Below are 20,941 nucleotides of genomic sequence, written 5' to 3'. Positions count from 1 at the left end.
ACGGGGATTTCCTTCCCTCCGCCGTCCTCGTCTCTTCTCTTTATTTGCTGTTTGTGACTCAATTTACACAACTTGAATCCCACAACTATGGAATCGGTCAAGGCTAAGACATGTGCGGTTCGTTTCCTTTCCGAATTAATATTTGGATGAATTTTTAATTTATTCGGAGATTCAGATATATAAGAATACCCGAATTATAATATAAACCAATTTTACCGAATGCGCCAAATAACTTAATGAAATTTGGACTGAGGAATTCGAATCGAATTTTGCATTGAACTCCAGTCGAATTCTAACTACACATATTGCTGAAATCAAAAGACTGTGTGTGTTATTAGAGCTCCATTTCGAAATAATGCTGTTTTTGTTAAGCCAAAGGTGATTTAACCACTTACAGACTGGGAGATTTTCCCCCTTCATGACCAGGCCAATTTTTTTTGCGATTCGGCACTGCGTCGCTTTGACTGACAATTGAGCGGTCGTGCGACGTTGCACGCAAACAAAATTTGACATCCTTTTTTTTCCCCACAAATAGAGCTTTTTTTTGGTGGTATTTGATCACCTCTGCAATTTCTATTTTTTACTTTTTTTTTTGGATATTTATTAAAGCAAAAAGTAAAAAAACTTGTCGTTTTTATTTTTGTTTATACAAAAAAAAAAACGACAAGTTTTTTTACTTTTTGCTTTAATAAATATCCAAAAAAAAAGTAAAAAAAAAATGTCTTCATCAGTTTAGGCCGATATGTATTCTGCTACATATTTTTGGTAAAAAAAAAAAAAAAATCGCAGTAAGCGTAAATTGATTGGTTTGTGCGAAAGTTATAGCGTCTACAAAATTGGGGATATAAATATATGGCATTTTTATTATAATTTTTTTTTTTTTACTAGTAATGGCAGCCACATTGCGACATTGCGGCGGACAAGTGTCAAAGTATCGGACACTTTTGTGGGACCATTGACATTTATACAGCGATCAGTGCTATAAAAAATGCATTGATTACTGTGTAAATGACACAATGGCAGGGAAGGGGGTTACCACTAGGGGGCGATCAAGGGGTTGAATGCGATCCCTGGGAGGTGTTTCTAACTGTGGGGGGAGGGGACTGACTGGAGGAGGAGAGAGATCGCTGTTCCTGATCACTAGGAACAGACGATCTCTCTCTCCTCCCCTGTCAAAACGGGGATCTGTTAATGTAAACTGGCTCATTTTCCCATGATCGCAGGTGGCCGTCAGACATCGCAGCCTTCCGGCCACGCAAAATTGGGTTGCCCCACCGTGCAGCAGGCGTGCGTGCGCCTGCTATGGCTCTTAAAGGAGCTGACGCACACCTATGGCAATTTGTGGGAACGAGCCGACCTATATCATGATGGCGGCTAGTCAGCAAGTGGTTAAAGAGTCATTGTAATCGTTTGATAAAGATTTTTCTTTTGTTTGTTCACTTTGCTGCATTCGAGTCGAATACAATATAACAATAAAACAACGATTAAAAAATGTATCGATTTGAACGTTTCGGTAAGTTCGAAGAAAATTCGAAAATTCCGAATAAGAATTCCGAATACGAATTGAACGAATCAACCAAATTTATTTAAATTAAATAACTAGATTAGTGAATCAAAACGAAAATAAGAAACCAATTTTTGTCATCATGCACATGTCTAGTCAATGCAGATGTTGATTGTCCCAGAAGATGGTAGGTGGGAAAGTTGAAGAATCAACCTGTTCTTGTTACATCATCCCATCCTTGGTGTCATTGGAATCTGCATAGGTGTTGATGATTCAAGTCCCATGGCTGAATGTGTAAATTGTGGTCAGATCGATGGAATAGAGGAGTTGAAGGGCATCATATGTGAAGAAGAGATGGTGTTGAAGGCCCCCCACCCTGTTCAATGATGGTTGTTCCAGTGGGACATAGATGGCCTCTTTTCCTCAGTTGTCCTCCCTGTCCACAAAGTGACCTCACCATCCTTAGAGGAATATCTTTTTTTTCCATAAGGTGTAGGAAGACTTGTTGAGTCCTGACCTGTAGAATTTGTCCTCTTATGTCGGGCCACTCATTTGTCGAGAGGTTGTCCACCTCTCCCCCAATTTACAGAACTTTGTATTCCTCACCACACTGCACTGTATATACCAAGTCACGTCCCTTGTGGGTCTTCTGGATGTCCATCTTCTGTCTTAGTGTATGGCTGAGATGGAAGGACATACGGATAAGATGTTAGTTAAAGATCCTTCTCAGCAGTGGCTGGTGCTCTATTTTTTTGGGGGGGCGGAAAACAAACCCCCCTGGCCGCCGCTGCTGGGTCAGCATTTACCCCGTCCATGATCGCTTCCCCTCCTCGGCAGAAGCAGTAGGAGAGCAGCCAGGTGGACAGAGCCAGGCAGCGGCACGCTCCCGACAGAAACCGCCATCTTTCTTCTCCCTGCTTCAACTCACTGTTTTGGCAGAACACCGGAGACTGCACATTCATTGGCTGCCGCTAGCTCCCCCCGCCTCCTTCTCTGCTCCTCTAGTCCTCCTCTCTGCTCCAACCACTGCCGCACACACCACACAAGTAGGTGGGCTTGGGGCGCAGTGTTCTGCACCCCGGGCCCACCCTTTTTTAAGCCAATTAGAGCCCCAGGCTCTAATCATGTGCTTCAAAAGAAAAACCCCCATTGGAATCCATGCGTCTGGTGCCCCGCATGCAGATTAGGGGCCAGGCACATGAATCGGGGGGGGGGGGGGCAGCACCCCTGCGCCCCCAATGAGAGGCCACTACTGCTTCTCAGTGAGTTTTCTCACCACTCTGGTTACATATGGGATGTCTATATTACTGTATGTGCTGCTTCTCCCCTCTACAGTTATGTGTTTTGCTTCCCAGGCTCCTTCAGACACAGCTGATCACAGTGTAAACAGCATTTGCAAATTATCGGCATTCCTCTCCACACGCTGACAGCTTGTGAAGAGAGGAGAGCTGATAAGCAACATTCAACACAGGGGACATCTACACTGCTAACCAACCAGAGCACTGATCATCGGTGTCCTGATTATCGTTGCAGCCCCATCAGTGCCCACCAGTGCTGCCACTCAGTGCCCATCAGTGCTGCCAATCAGTGACCATCAGTGATGCCTGTCAATGCCTATTAGTGATGCCCATCAGTGCCGCCTATAAGTGGCCATCAGTGCCACCTATCAGTGGCCCCTATCAGTGCTGCCTATCAATGCCTATAAGTGCCCCCTATTAGTGCTGCCTATCAGTGCCCCCTATCAGTGCCGCCTATCAGTGCCCATTAGTGCCACCTATCAGTGCCTCCTGATCAGTGTCCACCAGTGCAGCCTCACCAGTGCCACCTATCAGTGCCCATCAGTGCCACCTATCAGTGCCTCCTGATCAGTGTCCACCAGTGCAGCCTCACCAGTGCCACCTATCAGTGCCCATCAGTGCTGCCTATCAGTGCCTCCTGATCAGTGTCCACCAGTGCAGCCTCACCAGTGCCACCAATCAGTGCCCATCAGTGCCACCTATCAGTGCCTCCTGATCAGTGCCCACCAGTGCAGCCTCATCAGTGCCCCCTATCAGTGCTGCCTCTCAGTGCCCATCAGTGCCAACTCTCAGTGCCCATCAGTGCCGTATATCAGTGCATCCTCATCGGTGCCTCCTTATCAGTGAAGGAGAAAAATTACTTACTTACAGAATCTAATAACAGAAACTAAGAAAAAACTTCTTTTTTTTTATTTGTTTAAATACAAAAAATAAAAACCCAGTGGTGATTAAATACCACCAAAATAATTTTGTCTGGGTGCAGCGTTGCATGACCGCACAATTGTCATTCAAAGTGCGACATCGCTGAAAGCTGAACATTGGTCTCGGCAGGAAGGGGGTGAAAGTGCCCAATAGATAAGTGGTTAAAGAGACAATCACGCACCTTCCCCATTGCCTCCACTGCATTTAGTTGATATTTCAAAATGTCAGAAATTGATAGGATGCAAAAACAGCCAACACTGCAGGTGTTGGAAAGGTGCTCTAACATTGGCCCAAAATGAGGAGATGAGCTGAGATTTGGATTCATAAAAACACAAACAGTGGAGGGCACCATCTAAGTGCAGCTTTAAAACATTTATTGTATGATTAAAACAAATTGGCAACTGTGAAGGCATGTAGAGCATAAGAAATTAGGACATCCAGGGAACCCTGTAGCAGAGGCACCCAGTCCAGGGATTGCACAGCACTGCTGCCGGCCGGGTGAGTATAGGAAGCCCTGACCACTTCCCGGTCAGGAGGAGACTACAGAGGAACCCAATGGATGATGTCAGATGCCGAGGGACATCCTGGGGGGCGTGGCTACGCATTTTAATGCACCCCTGCCTTTTTGTCAAGCCTAATGTTTGAAGACTTGACAAAGAGGCAGGAATGCCTTGAAATGTGAAGCCACGCCCCCAGGACGTCCCCCAGCATCTGACATCATCCATTGGGTTCCTAAGGAGTTTCCGCTGGGTGTGTTTTTATGTCTTGATTTAGAGATTTCCCATCTCTTTTGAGGTGCGGCATCTTGTGAAAGGAAGCTTACCGGGGTGACAACCCCAGGCATACCTGATAAAGACTTCTTTGTTGGGTTCATGGTTATGCATCCCAGTGTTTTCTCTCTTCTATAAGGAGGTTACATATACACTATCTGCACAATAAAGACCTTTCTTTTTATGAGATTCGGACTCTCTCTATATGCTCTAAGTAGGGATGCACTGATACCATTTTTTTTACGAGTATGCGTACCGATACTTTTTTTTTAGTATTCGCCGAAACCAAATTTTGTTTACACTTCAGCTGTCAGCAATGGTACAAAGAACTAAAAAGTTATTTACAAATGAAATAATTTTTTTTTTTTAATTTTGTGCTTTTTTTCAATGTGAAACAAGTGAATATATGTAAAAATATTAACGAACAAAGCAAACAAAAAAAAGGTTTAATTATTAATAATAGTTTATAAAAATAGAAGTAAACAAAAAAAATCAGCAGGAAAATAATAATTAAATGGAGAAGGAAAATATGGAGTTAATTGGGGCTGATTAGAGGAACATTTAACTTATATAGTTTATAATTTTAACAAAGTCCCGGCAATTGGAACTCTAAAAAAAACCCCAAAAAAACAGCCAGGCAATGTTTTTTAACAACATTGCTCAGCTGCTGAAACAGAAAGATAAAATATAAACATTGTTTCTTTTTGTATCTTTCTGTTTATTCATCTACAGATCAAAGGGATGAACTTCCATCTGTGGGTGAAGGTTGCTTTTTAAACTGACTTCATCTACAGATGGAAGTTCATCTCTTTGATCTGTAGATGAATAAACAGAAAGATAAAAAAGGTTTCTTTTTTATCTTTCTGTTTCAGCAGCTGAGCAATGTTGTTCATAAACATTGCCTGACTGTTTTTTGAGAGTTCCAATTGCCGGGATTTTGTTAACACTTCAGCTGTCAATGGGGGAACCCCACTGACAGCTGAAAGAACCAAGCCGGAAAGTTTCAGGTATACCAGTATCGGTGTAAGGATCGCTTAAGGATGTGGCGGCCCCGCTCCTTAACAACCAATAATTGGCGGCTTTTTCATTCAGCTGTCAGTAGGGGAATCCCGCTGACAGCTAAAAGAACCAAGCCGGAAAGTTTCAGGTATACCAGTATCGGTGTAACCCTAGCTTCTAAGTATCAAATTTCAAAAGTTTTTCAACTCTTCTTCTTCAGAGGCAAGCAGTCACCAACATCCTTCACCTCACGTCCCCCCCATCCACCCTCCTCCACCCTCCTCCACCCTCCTCCACCCCCATCCACCCTCCTCCACCCCCATCCACCCTCCTCCACCCTCCTCCACCCCCATCCACCCTCCTCCACCCTCCTCCACCCCCATCCACCCTCCTCCACCTCCTCCACCCTTCTCCACCCTCCTCCACCCCCATCCACCCTCCTCCACCCTCCTCTACCCCCATCCACCCCTCTCCACCCTCCTCCACCCCCATCCACCCTCCTCCACCCTCCTCCACCCCCATCCACCCTCCTCCACCCCCATCCACCCTCCTCCACCCTCCACTGGATCAAAAATAGGGTATGTCATGAGGTCATTAACATAATGATGGGGGGATCAGCAAAGGCAAAATATAAGAAAATATCATTTCAGTTTTAAATTGGCTCTCTTAGTAAAAAGATAAATAAAATGAGTGATGGGATCCTATGGATACTTATATCCAACTCAGGTTATTACTTTAAATTGAGGTGGATGTGTTTCTATATCACAAGGTGTCATATAAGCCTTCCTCCAGATCATGTCTTCTACGCCTTCTTCTGGATCATGCCTTGTTTATTTTCCTCTGAATCATGTCTTGTATGTCTTCCTCTGGATCATGTCTTGTACGTCTTTCTCTGGGTCATGTCTTGTATGTCTTCCTCTGGATCATGTCTTGTACGTCTTCCTCTGGGTCATGTCCTATATGCCTTCTTCTAGAATCTAGAGCATGTGGAAAGTTGTGTGGTCAATAGCAGAATCAATCAGTTTAGTGTGTATGGCACCAACATCCCTTTCATGTATACAAGTATACATATAATGTATTCTTCTGGATCATGTCTTGTATGCCTTCCTATTCTTCTGGATCATGTCTTGTACACCTTCTTCTGTAAGCTTTCCTCTGGATCATATAGTGTACACCTTCCTCTGGATCATGTCTTGTATGTTTTCCTCTGGATCATGCCTTGTTCAGCTTCCTCTGGATCATCTCTTATACATCTTCCTTTGGATCATGTTTTATATGCCTTCCTCTGGATCATGCTTTGTATGTCTTTCTCTGGATCATGTCTTGTACACCTTCCTCTGGATCATGTTTTGCACGCTTTCCTCTGGATCATGTTTTGTACGTCTTCCTCTGGGTCATGTCTTATATGCCTTCTTCTGGATCATGTGGAAAGTTGTGTGGTGAAAACCAAAATCAATCAGTTTAGTGTGTATGGCACCAACATCCCTTTTCAATACATACAATGCCTTCTTCTGGATCTTGTCTTGTATGTCTTTTTTGTCTTGTACGCCTTCCTCTGGATCATGTCTTGTACACCTTCCTCTGGATCATGTCTTGTACACCTTCCTCTGGATCATGTCTCGTACGCCTTCCTCTGGATCATGTCTTGTACGCCTTCTTCTGGATCATGTCTTGTACGCCTTCCTCTGGATTATGTCTTGTACACCTTCCTCTGGATCATGTCTTGTAAGTTGTACACCTTCCTCTGGATCATGTCTTGTACGCCTTCCTCTGGATCATGTCTTGTACGCCTTCCTCTGGATCATATCTTGTACGCCTTCCTCCAGATCATGTCTTGTACGCCTTCCTCCAGATCATGTCTTGTACGCCTTCCTCCGGATCATGTCTTGTACGCCTTCCTCCGGATCATGTCTTGTACGCCTTCCTCTGGATTATGTCTTGTACGCCTTCCTCCGGATCATGTCTTGTACGCCTTCCTCCGGATCATGTCTTGTACGCCTTCCTCAGGATCATGTCTTGTACGCCTTCCTCTGGTCATGTCTTGTACGCCTTCCTCTGGATAATGTCTTGTACGCCTTCCTCTGGATCATGTCTTGTACGCCCTTCTCTGGATCATGTCTTGTACGCCTTCCTCTGGATCATGTCTTGTACGCCTTCCTCTGGATCATGTCTTGTACGCCTTCCTCTGGATCATGTCTTGTACGCCTTCCTCCAGATCATGTCTTGTACGCCTTCCTCCAGATCATGTCTTGTACGCCTTCCTCCGGATCATGTCTTGTACGCCTTCCTCTGGATCATGTCTTGTACGCCTTCCTCCGGATCAAGTCTTGTACGCCTTCCTCTGGATCATGTCTTGTATGCCTTCCTCCGGATCATGTCTTGTACGCCTTCCTCCGGATCATGTCTTGTGCGCCTCACTCTGGATCATGTCTTGTACGCCTTCCTCTGGACCATACCTTGTTTATCTTCCTCTGGATCATGTCTTGTATGTCTTCTTCTGGATCATGTCTTGTATGTCTTTCTCTGGATCATGTCTTATACACCTTCTTCTGGATCATGTCTTTTTCGCCTTTCTATGGATCAGCTGTGTGTTCAGGTTCCAGGGATGCCATTTTTTTTTTAATGATTTTACTCTTCTCATTGAACTTGATGTGACTCTCTCCACCCAGACTATATACGTATAGTAGATGCAATAATCATTTTAGACACCATCGTTTTTTCCAGTGTTCTGTCTGGAAGTTCCAGGCTGGAATTGCTGGGACTTGTAGTCCATCAGCAGCTGCAGACAGAGGACGGTAACAGACTCAAGAGAATCCGTCTTCCCAGCAGCTGGATGTGGGAATTGGAAAGGCAGTTTATTAGAACACGTCCCGGATTTGTCACGGGGCCGGAGAGAGGCTTGTATCCAGACCATGGATCAATGTGCCCATTGGGGGAGGGGGGAGTTATTTGCATTTTTACCAGCTTCTGTCTTTAAAGAGGAACTCCACTCCAAGTAAAGGCTTAGAGTGACCTTCTATAAAGTAACTTTCTTACTTCTATTAGTATCAACCAGTGACGCGCTTTACAATATATTACTACACATAACACAATCATGTGCATTCACATCAAAAACATGCTTGTTAGTGCTGTCTTCCTCCTTTAATCACCACTTTTTGAACCCCCTCCACCAGATGTGTGCCCTCACCTGGGATATATGACTGTAGAGTTACGTATGGTCACTAAACGCTTGCGTCCCTCATGGTGGACTGATTGAAATACTCCCAGACTGACGATCTTCACAGATACTCCCCAATGTCTTTGCCTATATTCCTTTAAATGTACTTATCCCACTCAATACCTCCACTCAGCCGCACATAGAAAAAGAGAAACCACCAAACATAGTGCTTTATCCTTAAAAACAATTTATTGCTCACCAAATCTTCCAGATATACACTCACTTTTAACAGGTGCCAAAGCGCACCAAACCTCTCCAGCACACACAGTTATGTAATATACATCCAACAGCAGTATCAGTCAGCTTTTCCGGGTGTATAGATATCACACTGTCTCCTGTACGGAGCGTGGTGATGTCATCCAGCTCCCTCCCCTACGCATTACGCCATGTGGTCACGTGGCTTCATCAGGGGGATTTCTTTACTTTACTTTTTAGGTTTTTACTTTTTAACTTTCTTCCTTCTGGCTCCTCCTCCTTCCCTCTCCGATTGGAGCTTGCTACTTCATTTTTTAAATGCAATCTTTATTGCTGCACTCTTTCTTATCTAGGCGAGAATGACATTGTGGCCCCGATGTCTCCTGGGATGTCTACATATCTTAGAGGGAAGTTTTGCTGCGGGGAGCATGAATACTGCGGGAAAGGGGGTATGGAAGCAGGTTTAGGCTTAGTTAGTTCTAGACTGGAATTCCACTTTAACACTCCAAAGACATGCTTGTAGGTTAATTGGCTTCTGTCTAAATTGGCCCTAGTAAATGAATGTGAGTAAGGGACCTTAGATTGTAAGATCCTTGAGGGTAGGGACTGATGATGTGAATGTACACTGTATATGTAAAGCGCTGCGTAAATTGACAGCGCTATATAAGTACCATAAATAAATAAATAAATAAACACTGCAGGTGGCCTGGGATTAAAAGAAAGTTTCTTTTTTATGCATCCGATTTGTGGATCAGTTCCTCATCTTGAAATAACAAAAGCTGAAAAAATGCAGAAAACTGTATCATCCCCCATTGCAGTGACCATTGCATTGCTTGTGACTGAAACAGAACAGCAAAGCACAATCACTAGTCAGCAGCACCAGGTAACCAGCGGAGCCTTCCTATGTCATTAGTGTAACACACTGGAAAGAGAAGATAATTAATAACATAATGCGGTCGTGTGATCCAATTATATAAAATGAGTTTCAGTACAAACATCCTTGTTAGAATATTCTGTTATTAATGAATGTGACGGAGCGAAGGCACCTCTGAGCCCCCTTCTGTTACACTGAGAGCTCTATTAATGGGATGTCACAGGTTACCCGGCTGAACCAGCTGTGATGGCAATGAAGTGCCCATGTGTCCGCTCCGTCCATATTCCCCGATTTTCCAGGGTTTTATAGAGAATAGATTGGACAATCATCCTCTTGTCTGCATTCGTCACCGAATCCATCAATGAGGGACAGAGAGATAAATATTACAAATACAGACGGTGAAAACATTATTTATATAACATAGGAGGCAAAATCTGTATATTAGTGTCATTAACATTCCCTAATTTTATAGATTTTATTCCTCACCTTTTATTTATAGCTCTGACATATACCACAGTGCTGTACAGAGATCACTGAGCCAATCACATCAGTCACTGTACCAGAGGAGCTTACACTCTAATGTCCCCTCCTACCACAGTCACACACTATTATTATTATTATACATTTCTATAGCTATGACATATACCGCAGTGCTGTACAGAGATCACTGAGACAGTCACATCAGTCTCTGTAGCAGAGGAGCTTACACTCTAATGTCCCCTCCCCCCACAGTCACATCAGTCTCTGTACCAGAGGAGCTTACACTCTAATATCCCCTCCCCCACAGTCACATCAGTCTCTGTACAGAGGAGCTTACACTCTAATGTCCCCTCCCCCACAGTCACATCAGTCTCTGTACAGAGGAGCTTACACTCTAATGTCCCCTCCCCCACAGTCACATCAGTCTCTATACAGAGGAGCTTACACTCTAATGTCCCCTCCCCCCACAGTCACATCAGTCTCTGTACCAGAGGAGCTTACACTCTAATGTCCCCTCCCCCCACAGTCACATCAGTCTCTGTACCAGAGGAGCTTACACTCTAATGTCCCCTCCCCCCCACAGTCACATCAGTCTCTGTACAGAGGAGCTTACACTCTAATGTCCCCTCCCCCCACAGTCACATCAATCTCTATACCAGAGGAGCTTACACTCTAATGTCCCCTCCCCCCCCACAGTCACATCAGTCTCTATACAGAGGAGCTTACACTCTAATGTCCCCTCCCCCACAGTCACATCAGTCTCTGTACAGAGGAGCTTACACTCTAATGTCCCCTCCCCCCACAGTCACATCAGTCTCTGTACAGAGGAGCTTACACTCTAATGTCCCCTTCCCCCACAGTCACATCAGTCTCTGTACAGAGGAGCTTACACTCTAATGTCCCCTCCCCCCACAGTCACATCACTCTCTGAACCAGAGGAGCTTACACTCTAATGTCCCCTCCCCCACAGTCACACACTATTATTATTATACATTTATATAGCTCTGACATATACCGCAGCACTGTTCTTTTGTTTTAGATAGCAGCCAATCGCCTTCCAGCTGTAATTCTGGAATACAGAAGTGAGAGTGAAAGAAGCATTCTATTGCCATACATTATACAATTTTTATGTAAAAATTTTCCTTTAGATTTACCAAAACCATATAATATGAGATCAAACACTTTTAATTTGTATGCAATCAGGCAGGCCCTTGCACTACATTTGAAGCTGAAGGTAAATCTAAATGAAAGTGAATAAGAAAACTGTATAATGTGTGGTTGGCTTAACAATATACCTTACTTTTAATTCTTACAGTCGTACTACCATTGCTGAGAAATCAGCTGTGGAAAATCAGTGGTCTTGGCACCTTCCTTATGGATGTGGAAGAGCTTGATGCTTTGTCTGGACATGCCAGATAATATTCTTTATTCTTTCTTTTTCTTCTTCTTCCTCTGTTTTCTTCTTCCTTCTGCTTCCCTCTTTCTTCTTCCTTCTTTTCTCTTCTGCTTCCTTTTTTCTTCTTCTTTCTTCTTCCTTCTTCTTCCTTCTTTCTTCTGTTTTCTTCTTCTCCCTTATTCTTTCTTCTTCTTTCCATAGGCGTGCACACCCTAATCACCCCATGTGGCGCAGATTCCCCCTATTTAGACCCCTGCCATTTCACCAAATGGGGCTCCTAAATTATAGGGAAAAGAAGTATTAAAAAAAAATTGTAAAAAAAAAAAATAATAAAAAAAAAAAACTAATGACACAGTCCATTTCTCTACTTTTCCATTCTGCTTCCTTTTTTCTTCTTTCTTTCTTCCTTCTTCTTCTTCTCCATTATTCTTTCTTCTTCTTCTTTCTTCTTTCTTTTTCCTTTTTCTTCTTCCTTCGTTTTCGTCTTACTTCTGCTTCCCTCTTTCTTCTCCCTTCTTTCCCCTTCTGCTTCCTTTTTTCTTCTTCTTTCTTCTTCCTTTTACTTCCTTCTTTTTCCTTCTGCTTCCTTTCTTCTTCTTCTTTCTTCTTCCTTCTGCTTCCCTATTTCTTCTTCCTTCTTTCCCCTTCTGCTTCCTTTCTTCTTCTTCCTTCTTCTTCTCCCTTATTCTTTCTTCTTCTTTCTTCTTCCTTCTTCTTTCTTCTTCTTCTTTCTTCTTCCTTTTGTTTTCTTCTTCCTTCTGCTTCTCTCTTTCTTCTTCCTTCTTTTTCCTTCTGTTTCCTTTTTTCTTCTTCTTTCTAGTTATTCTTTCTTCTTCTTCTCCCTTATTCTTCCTTCTTCTTCTTTCATCTTCTTCCTTTTTCTTCCTTCTGCATCATTTTTTTCTTCTTCTTGCTTCTTTCTTCTTCCTTCTTCTTCCTTCTACATCTTCCTTCTTCTTAAATTTAATTCTTCCTTCTTCTTCCTTCTCTTTTCTCTCTTCTTTCTTCTTTTTTCTTTCTTCCTCTTCTTCTATCATTGTTAATATTATTATCATTCAGGATTTAGAATTATTATTAATGGCAGTACACTTTTTTATGTAAACTGACCTTTTTTTCTGACCATTTCCTAATTGTGTTTTTAGTTTTAAAAGTGTTTTTAGAAGAAAATGTCAGAAGGTAATTGTTTGTCTGCGGTCTGAGGAGACTTTAACACGCCGACATTCTATTGCCGGGTTAAACGCTTCCTAATTGTAAAAATCCCACAAACCCTATTTGGGGTTAATTGCACTTTATGGAGATAATACGGACAATCGGCTCCGAGTCCAATAAGAGAAATGCAATTCTATTACGGCTGTTCCCTCTAATCGTTGATGGTCGTGGCGCGCTCCAAGCGCGGCAATGCGGAGTGCTGCTGTCTCTGGCCTCATATTTCTCTCTGTCACCTTTTACTAAGCGCCGGCTCTTTACGGAAATGGATGGACGTCTTGGACGCATATCGACTTTTCAGGAGTTCTTGGAAGAAATGTCCGCCGTCCATTAGAAAGGCCGTTGTGTTTCCACTGCGCTGATTTCTTTTAACTCAATTACCTAATCAGATCCGACTGTAAGCCGCGGCGCATTTAAAGATTGTGGAATTCTAATCATATAATTACATTGGTGGGAACCTCCGGCATCCCTGCTCGGCGCTAATGTCAGAGCCGCAGTGTTAACCCTTCGTAGGGACGGCTGGGACTTGATACATTGATTGCAGAACCGTCCTATCAATCGTATACAATGTTACTTTAAGGGAATAATCTTCTCATATGAAAATATATCATATAATCTAATTTTCTAATATGAAGATCAGGCAAAACATCGCTTTACGTTATTCTGGAAATCCATCACTTTCCTTCCTTAGCTGGTCCGTTTTTCTAAAGTCTGTAATTCTGAAAGAGGAAACAAATGCAAAAAATGTTCTGATTGGTTGGGGGAAAATGGAAAGAAAAATGTGAGAAAATAAAAATAAGTCACCTTTAAAGCTGAAGTTTAATCTGCTTATAGTTTGCCTTCCCCCTCCCCCACCCCTCCTCAACACAATCATTTATTATATGAAATCTTTCTCTTTTCATTATTTATCTTGTTATAGACCCGGTGATGTCATCACTGGGTCTCTGTACTTCCTTATGCAATGCAGGCAGATTATGGATGGCCCCCCCAACAGACTGAGCCCTCAGACTGAGCCCCCCCACAAACGTACCCCCTACAGAATAGCCCCTCACATACAGACTGACCACCCCCACAAACTAACCCCCAACAGACTGACCCCTCACAGACTGACCCCATCACAGACTGACCCCCAAAAAACTGACCCGTCACAGATTAAACCCCATCACAGACTGCCCCCCCCAAAGACTGACCCCACAGAATGGCCCCTTGCACACAGACTGACCCCTCCCACAAACTAACCCCCCAACAGACTGACGCTATCACAGACTGACACCCATCACAGACTGACCCCCCTCACAGACTGACCCCCCAAAGACTGACCCCTCACAGATTGACCCCATCACAGACTGACCCCCATCATAGACTGACCCCCCAAAGACTGACCCCTCACAGACTGACCCCCATCACAGACTGACCCCCATCAGAGACTGACCCCCCAAAGACTGACCCCTCACAGACTGACCCCCATCACAGACTGACCCCCATCAGAGACTGACCCCCAAAAGACTGACCCCTCACAGACTGACCCCCATCACAGACCGACTCCCATCACAGACCGACCCCCATCACAGACTGACCCCCCACAGACTGACCCCATCACAGACTGACTCCCCCACAGACCTGGTGTTGTCATCACTGGGTCTTTGTACTTCCTTATGCAATGCAGGCAGATCATGGATGGCCCCCCAACAGAATGACCCATCACAGACTGAGCCCCCCACAAACAAATGCCCTACAGAATAGCCCCTCACATACAGACTGACCCCCATCACAGACTGACCCCCATCACAGACTAACCCCTGCAGACTGACCCCCATCACAGACTGACCCCCCCACAGACTGATCCCCATCACAGACTGACCCCCATTACAGACTGACCCCATCACAGACTGCCCCCCCCCAAAAGACTGACCCATCAGAATGGCCCCTCACACACAGACTGACCCCTCCCACAAACCAATCTCCCAACAGACTGACCCCATCACAAACTGACCCCATCACAAACTGACCCCCCCCCCCACAAGCTGACCCCCTCACAGACTGACCCCATCACAGACTGACCCCACACAGATTTACCCCCCTCACAGACTGACCCCCCTATCACAGATTGACCCCCTCACAGACTGATGCCATCACAGACTGACCCCCCACAGACTGACCCCCCCCCACAGACCGACTCCCTCGCAGACTGACCACCTCACAGACTGATGCCATTACAGACTGCCCCCCCAAAAGACTACCCCAACCCAACAGACTGACTTCCCACAGACTGCCCCCTCACAGACTAAGCCTATTACAGACACCCCCTCACAGACTGACCCCTTACAGACTGACCCCCCCACAGACTGACCCCTTACATACTGACCCTTCACAGACTGCCCCCCCCACAGACTGACCCCTCACAGACTGCCCCCCCACAGACTGACCCCTCACAGACTGACCCCCCCCCCCACAAACTGACCCCTTACAGACTGACTCCCCCCCAGACTGACCTACTTGTCGGTTTGCTTTGGCGTGCATTTGCTATGCTGGGAGTGGTCTCTGACCAGCCTTTGATGAGGCCAATAAGTTTTATCGCCAGATACCCTAGAGCTGGATTGTTATAGGATTCAACTTGCTGTTGCCTGACTACTCTGTCCTGCCTGCCCTGATCTCTGCCTGCACCTGACTATTCTGCCCTGATCTCTGCCTGGACCTGACTATTCTGTCCTGCCTGCCCTGATCTCGGCCTGGACCTGACTACTCTGTCCTGCCTGCCCTGATCTCTGCCTGGACCTGACTACTCTGTCCTGCCTGCCCTGATCTCTGCCTGGACCTGACTACCCTGTCCTGCCTGCTCTGATCTCTGCCTGGACCTGACTACTCTGTCCTGCCTGCCCTGATCTCTGCCTGGACCTGACTACTCTGTCCTGCCTGCTCTGATCTCTGCCTAGACCTGACTACTCTGTCCTGCCTGCCCTGATCCCTGCCTGCACCTGAGTACCCTGTCCTGTCTGCCCCAATCTGTGCCTGGACCTGACTACCCTTTCTGCTTGCCCTGATCTTTGCCTGGACCTGACTACTCTGTCCTGCCTGCCCTGATCTCGGCCTGGACCTGACTACTCTGTCCTGCCTGCCCTGATCCCTGCCTGCACCTGAGTACCCTGTCCTGTCTGCCCCAATCTGTGCCTGGACCTGACTACCCTTTCTGCTTGCCCTGATCTTTGCCTGGACCTGACTACTCTGTCCTGCCTGCCCTGATCTCGGCCTGGACCTGACTACTCTGTCCTGCCTGCCCTGACCTCTGCCTGGACCTGACTATTCTGTCCTGCCTGCCCCAATCTGTGCCTGGACCTGACTGCTCTGTCCTGCCTGCCCTGATCTCTGCTTGGATGAGTTACCTTCCAGGGGCTTCCGTAACAGTGCCCCTTATCCAGGAATCCAAAATGTGACCTCTTCCTGCTTACCCTCAGCGTGCGTATGTCCGGGGGATGGGCTGTGATTGGCTGTCACAGTGGTCACATGATGGGGAGCCAGTCCCACCTTTGACAGCTCAGTCACTGTACTGGGAGCGTGCACTGAGCATGCTCTCAGCCCAGAAAATTCTGCTGCCCATGGACACGTATGCGTGACGCGTGTGTGGACATTAAAGCCCGCCCCTTTTTGGCGCCAGCTGTATGCGGTATGTAAGCAGCAAGAGTTTAACACACAATTTTAAAATACTAAATGACAACACCACACTAAAGATCTAAGAATCCAAAAATCTTTTATGATAGTGTTCACTCATGGGGTCACCGTGTTTGTGCGTCTTTATTTGTCTTTGTGTCTTCAGTGTAGAAAGTGATGGGAAATCCAAAATTTTGAGTTGTCACCAGAACAGGAATAGAGCAGAAATCTTCCAACATGGACACTTGTCCTAGCAGAGGATTTCCTCTCACTTCCTCCTGCGTCTCCAGACACAGAAGAGAAATCAAACCCTATTTAATATTCTAAGATGAATGATGGGACTGCAGTGAACCGCCCACCGAAAGCCCTGCTTAATCTGTCTGCAAAGCATTGTTGGAGATTCATATAAAAATTGTAATAGAGATAAATTGAATGAACTTTGACACACTTGTAGTGTTTTCTGGGCGGCCTCGGCAGTTTAGAACCTCATTCTCCATGTTCACCCACTGGGGCCCCCTAAAGGTGGGGTCTAGACAGGATTGATTCAGGGCCCCATTCCCCCTCCCCCCTCAATTCCCACGTGACTGTTTTCAAGCTGGTGATTGGCTGCTCAAGCACAGAGTACAATGGAGGAGCTGGATTCTGCACCAATAGGTGAACAATGTGAAAGGCGAATCCGAGCACCAGAGGAGGCAAGCCAGCTAACCCTTTACCCTATAATCTATGATCTACAAGTTCACAGGAAGGCATTTGGGGTGGCATCCATATATATAATCTTCCTTTATTGATAAGGAATGTTCAGTCACTAAAGTCCCCCAACGCGTTTCAGCCGTCAGGCCTTAACCAGTTCCCGCCCGGCCTATAGCAAAATGACGGGCGAGAGGATCTTTCGCCGATCCAGGTGGACATCATATGACGTCACGTGTGTCGTGATCTGTTATTGGTGGCTAATCACTGTACTGGCCCGCTGCCGGTACCACGTGATCGTTGTTGCCAATCACAGCAGATCACATGACATCTGTAAACAATGGATGGCTTCCTTTCATGTTATCCATTGTGTACAATTGTGTTGCTAGCTGTGATCACATGGTATGGACAGGGCCAATCACAGCCCATCTGTACCATGTGATTAGCTGTGGCCAATCACAACTAATCACAGCAAAACACACTAAATGAATCAGTTTCATTCAGTAAAAATGGTTGCTTATAACAGTGAAATTAACTGGTATAAGCAATCAAAATGTGTATAAAAAAAAAAAAAAAAAAAAGCAAAAAAAAAGGTGATCACTTCCCATTTCTCTGGTCACAGTGTTAAAAAAAAAAAGTAATAAAAAAAATATATAATTAAATTTTTTAAAAAAAAATTATAAAAAAATTATATATATATATATATATATATATATATATATATATATATATATATATATATATATATATATATAAAACATACTGTCCCTAGTCAGTGTCCCTGATCTTCACCACACCAGTTATATGATGATGCCGTACTGCACCGGTGACAGTATGTTCAAAAAAATTGTGAATTTTTTTTTCTTTATTTTCCAAAAAATAGTGACAAAAAAATTACAGCTTTTAAAAAACTCACCACGCCTCTTACTAAATACCTCAGACTGTCTGCTTTCCAAAAAGGGGTGATTTGGGGGGTATTTGTACTGTTCTGGCCTTTTTGGGCCTCAAGAAATGAGATCGGCCATCAGAAAATCTGGATTGGTGGATTTTCAGATATATATTCCATAGTTTGGGGACTTTAAAACATATTAAAAAATATTGTTTTTTTTTTGTTTTTGTTTTTTTGTTTAATTGTCAGACCTTTTTTTGTTTATAGCGCAAAATATAAAAAGCGCAGAGGTGATCAAATACCACCAAAAGAAAGCTCTATTTGTGGGGGAGACAAATGTGGGATACGCAGTGTTGTATCCGGAAAAATGGCCTGGTCATGAAGGGGGGTGGGGAGGAAATCTTCTGGAGATGAAATGGTTAAATACCACCAAAAGAATGTTCTATTTGTGGGAAAAAAACGGACATCCATTTTATTTGAGTACAGCGTCGCACAACCGCACAATTGTCATTCAAAGTGCAAAAACACTATAAGCTTAAAAATGTCCCAGGGGGGGGTGGAAGCACTCGGTATTGCTGTTGGTTAATCATGGCCGAAACGCGTCGGTGTTATACAGCGATTGTACGTGCGTTTTCAATAAAGGGGTATTTTTTTGTTTGTTATTCCGAGTGCCGACCATCCTTCTTGCGATCCATGTGTTATAGGGGTGTCAGCAGCCGCAGGGTCTGAGCAGTGGGTGGAGCAGAGGGCGGAGCAGTGAGCGGAGCTGTTATGGATGACGGTGGAAGCGCCCATCCACCTGTCTCCGGGAAAAAAGTTCCCTTTATCATCTCACTTCTCTGCGTCTTTAAAAGATCCCTGGCAGCCGGTGGCGGCGAGCGCAGTGATGTCATCCTCGCACTACGGAGGATTCCAGGATTAACTGTTTCCCAACTCAGACCGTATCCCGGACGTCGTTACTGGAAGCATTAATCACAAACCAATAGCGTGTGTGTGGGCTCCTGCAGGTCATTAACCACAGATCGCCATTATTCATGGATCAATCAATCACCCCCAGAATGCCGATGAGGGGAATTTGCCGACTCTCCAGATACGTTTATCAAAGGCGCTCCAATGCTCAGTCATCGCCGGCAACTTCTCAGGACGCTCTAGCATTAAATCGATCACATTTATTGTATTGGCTCAAAATTTAATTCTCATTTCATGAGTCCAGCCCCTCCCCCCCCCGTCCCTGTTTTATTTTTGGATTCCTTTGAAATTATCGCAAAAAGTCTTTTCTTTATTTCCAAACCGCAGCCGCCATGTTCGATTTATTAAAGGGTCCCTCCAACCAAAGTGGATGTTTCTCTTAAGCGTGGAATCGGGGCTTCCTGCTATAGTAGTGCTCGGGGGCGGGGCAAGGGGGTGGGCAGGAGGGGGTAGCTGACCTGGGCCCTGTGGTATCATGTGAGGTGGGGGGAGGGGGGCATGACAAGGAGATTAGGGGGGGAAGGGATTTGAGTTGGAAGGGGGAATTTGGGGGGGGGCGGCAGGGGGTAAGTATTGTTCTAGGAGGGGAAATTTGGGGGGCTGCTAAGAGTGGTGATTTAGGGGGATTGCGGGGGGGGGGAGAACATTTTTGCTGGGAGGGAAGGATTTAAAGTGAGTGGGAGAAGATTTGTACTAAGAGGGGAAATTTTAGGGGGAGAGGATGTGTGCTCTTTTTTTTGCGGGGGCAAAGATTATGTGCTGGGAGGGGGGATTTCAGCAGTAGGGGGTGGATTTGTACTGGGAGGAGAGGGAATTTATGTTTAGGGGTGAGCATGCCGATTAGTGCGATTAGTGTTTTTGTGGGGGGTGGGGGAAGGGGGGTTGCTGACACATAATGCTCATACATCCTGGGGGGGGTGCCGTTTGGCATGTTCACCCCCCCGAGGCTCTAGATAGCCTTGTCCTGGCACTGGTAGTGCTGCACAATGGTTGCGCCTTATGGAATCCCATTGAATTCGCTGCTCATCTACCAGACGGGGTCTGTCTAATTATAAATGAACAGGCGCTCTGCAGTCTCTAATCAAGTGAAAGACCTGCAACGCTTCAGACAGCCAGTGAGTGTGTGAGATGGGTTGCCTTGGCTTTAGGCCACAGGAGGGAGCTCTAGAGCGGGGATTTGTATGATGGGTTATGATAAATCTCTTCAAATGTGTAAAATGATACTAAACAGAGAAATGTCAGTCGCCATAACTCATTCACATAAATCATATATATGATATATATATATCATGCCGTTGTATTATCGTTATTTTTTTAATCCTCCAAGTCCCTTATTTCTGCAGCGCCGTTGCATGGTCACGTGATCTTTCCCTGTTCTCCAGCATCATTCTGCAGGGAACGGTCCTCAGGGGAGGGGCTTCTATTACTCTGCTGATGTATGTGATTGCTCTCTACAGTGTGAATCTGAGCCTAGCCAGCCCTGATTGGTGCTGTGCTGGTCACATGACTGTATTTTATTTATTTTTTTAATCCTTTAATGGCTCATTTTCACTTACTTCGGCTTCAACATTGCTTTGGACAGGCTTTGTTAAAGCTCTCTGAACACCAGTCAAAGATCCTGTCACTAAATAAAATGGTTAGCTTACAGTCCTGTTTACACCTTGCTTTTGCTTTGGTTTGCTTTGGCTTCGCTTCAAAAATTATATCCCATGTAGCTTTAGTGGTGCTTCTTCAAAGCCTCCATAGAAGACTATGGCAAAGCCCGCTTGAAGCCCCACCGAATCTCCACCGACGCCTCACCGATGCCTCACCGACGCCTCACCGACGCCTCACCACAGTACTGTGCCCCCCCACCCCAAAGCACCATGTCCCCATGTTGATGGCCTCTTCA

The 20,941-nt window shown here is 45.2% G+C and overlaps 1 protein-coding gene across 1 annotated transcript in view; it reads left to right on the top strand.

The window, feature by feature from the left end:
• The window catches only part of INSC (INSC spindle orientation adaptor protein), a 170,948-nt gene that overhangs the window by 47,456 nt on the left and 102,551 nt on the right, over positions 1 to 20,941 (top strand). The window lies entirely within an intron of this gene.

The sequence above is a fragment of the Aquarana catesbeiana genome, linkage group LG11 (assembly GCF_042186555.1).
Source record: "Aquarana catesbeiana isolate 2022-GZ linkage group LG11, ASM4218655v1, whole genome shotgun sequence".
NCBI lineage: Eukaryota > Metazoa > Chordata > Amphibia > Anura > Ranidae > Aquarana > Aquarana catesbeiana.
The sequence above is the reverse complement of the archived record's forward strand: the minus strand, read 5'-3'. Positions and strand labels throughout refer to the sequence as shown.